We start from the raw sequence: 2,979 nt of genomic DNA on the forward strand, positions 1-2,979 counted from the left end.
GTCATGCAGCTCAAAAACAAAAACACAAACAACCCACTCCAAAATGGGCAGAAGACCTATATAGACATTTCTTCAAAAAGATATACAGACTGCCAACAAACACATGAAAGAATGCTCAACATCATTAATCATTAGAGAAATGCAAATCAAAACTACAATGAGATATCATCTCATACCAGTCAGAATGGCCATCATCAAAAAATCTAGAAACAATAAGTGCTGGAGAGGGTGTGGAGAAAAGGAAACACTCTTGCACTGCTGGTGGGAACTTGAATTGGTATAGCCACTATTGAGAACAGTATGGAGGTTCCTTAAAAAAACTACAAATAGAACTACCATATGACCCAGTAATCCCACTACTGGGCATATGCCCTGAGAAAACCATAACTCAAAAAGAGTCATATCCCAAAATGTTCATTGCAGCTCTATTTATGGTAGCCCAGAGATGGAAACAACCTAAGTGCCCATCATTGGATGAATAGATAAAGAAGATGTGGCACATATATACAATGGAATATTAGCCATAAAAAGAAACGAAATTGAGCTATTTGTAATGAGGTGGATAGACCTAGAGTCTGTCATACAGAGTGAAGTAAGTCAGAATGAGAAAGACTAATACCATATGCTAACACATACATATGGAATTTAAGAGAAAAAAATGTCATGAAGAACCTAGGGGTAAGACAGGAATAAAGACACAGACCTACTAGAGAACGGACTTGAGGATATGAGTAGGGGAAGGGTGAGCTGTGACAAAGCGAGAGAGAGGCATGGACATATATACACTACCAAACGTAAGGTAGATAGCTAGTGGGAAGCAGCCCTATAGCACAGGGAGATCAGCTCGGTGCTTTGTGACCGCCTGGAGTTGGGGGATAGGGAGGGTGGGAGGAAGGGAGTTGCAAGAGGGAAGAGATATGGGAACATATGTATATGTATAACTGATTCACTTTGTTATAAAACAGAAACTAACACACCATTGTAAAGCAATTATACTCCAATAAAGATGTTAAAAAAAATCTGAAAGTGAAATTAAGGAAACACTCCCATTTACCATTGCAGCAAAAAGAATAAAATACCTAGGAATAAACTTACCTAAGGAGACAAAACACCTGTATGCAGAAAACTATAAGACACTGTTGAAAGAAATTAAAGATGATACAAACAGATGGAGAGATATACCATGTTCTTGGAATGGAAGAAACAACATTGTGAAAATGACTCTACTACACAAAGCAATGTACAGATTCAGTGTGATCCCTATCAAACTACCAATGGCATTTTTCACAGAACTACAACAAAAATTTTCACAATTTATATGAAAACACAGAAGACCCCGAACAGCCAAAGCAATCTTTTTTTAATTTTTTTTTATTTTTTTTAACATCTTTATTGGGGTATAATTGCTTTACAATGGTGTTTTGGTTTCTGCTTTATAACAAAGTGAATCACTTATACATAAACATATGTTCCCATATCTCTTCCCTCTTGCACCTCCCTCCCTCCCACCCTCCCTATCTCCCAACTCCAAGCGGTCACAAAGCACCGAGCTGATCTCCCTGTGCTATGCGGCTGCTTCCCACTAGCTATCTACCTTACGTTTGGTAGTGTACATATGTCCATGCCTCTCTCTCGCTTTGTCACAGCTCACCCTTCTCCCTCCCCATATCCTAAGGTCCATTATCCAGTAGGTCTGTGTCTTTATTCCTATCTTATCCCTAGGTTCTTCATGACATTTTTTTCTTAAATTCCATATATATGTGTTAGCATACGGTACTTGTCTTTCTCTTTCTGACTTACTTCACTCTGTATGACAGACTCTAGGTCTATCCACCTCATTACAAATAGCTCAATTTCGTTTCTTTTTATGGCTGAGTAATATTCCATTGTATATATGTGCCACATCTTCTTTACCCATTCATCCGATGATGGGCACTTAGGTTGTTTCCATCTCTGGGCTATTGTAAATAGAGCTGCAATGACCATTTTGGTACATGACGCTTTTTGAATTATGGTTTTCTCAGGGTATATGCCCAGTAGTGGGATTGCTGGGTCATATGGTAGTTTTATTTGTAGTTTTTTCAGGAACCTCCATACTGTTCTCCATAGTGCCTGTACCAATTCACATTCCCACCAGCAGTGCAAGAGTGTTCCCTTTTCTCCACACCCTCTCCAGCATTTATTGTTTCTAGATTTTTTGATGATGGCCATTCTGACTGGTGTGAGATGATATCTCATTGTAGTTTTGATTTGCATTTCTCTAATGATTAATGATGTTGAGCATTCTTTCATGTGTTTGTTGGCAGTCTGTATATCTTTTTGGAGAAATGTCTATATAGGTCTTCTGCCCATTTTTGGATTGTGTTGTTTGTTTTTTTGTTATTGAGCTGCATGAGCTGCTTATAAATTTTGGAGATTAATTCTTTGTCGGTTGTTTCATTTGCAAATATTTTTCCCATTCTGAGGGTTGTCTTTTGGTCTTGTTTATGGTTTCCTTTGCTGTGCAAAAGCGTTTAAGTTTCATTAGGTCCCATTTGTTTATTTTTGTTTTTATTTCCATTTCTCTAAGAGGTGGGTCAAAAAGGACCTTGCTGTGGTTTATGTCATAGAGTGTTCTGCCTATGTTTTCCTCTAAAAGTTTGATAGTTTCTGGCCTTACATTTAGGTCTTTAATCCATTTTGAGCTTATTTTTGTGTATGGTGTTAGGGAGTGATCTAATCTCATACTTTTACATGTACCTGTCCAGTTTTCCCAGCACCACTTATTGAAGAGGCTGTCCTTTCTCCACTGTACATTCCTGCCTCCTTTATCAAAGATAAGGTGACCATATGTGCGTGGGTTTATCTTTGAGCTTTCTATCCTGTTCCATTGATCTATCTTTCTGTTTTTGTGCCAGTACCATACTGTCTTGATTACTGTAGCTTTGTAGTATAGTCTGAAGTTAGGCAGCCTGATTCCTCCAGCTCCGTTTTTCGTTC

Source organism: Globicephala melas, chromosome 14 (assembly GCF_963455315.2).
Source record: "Globicephala melas chromosome 14, mGloMel1.2, whole genome shotgun sequence".
Taxonomy (NCBI): domain Eukaryota; kingdom Metazoa; phylum Chordata; class Mammalia; order Artiodactyla; family Delphinidae; genus Globicephala; species Globicephala melas.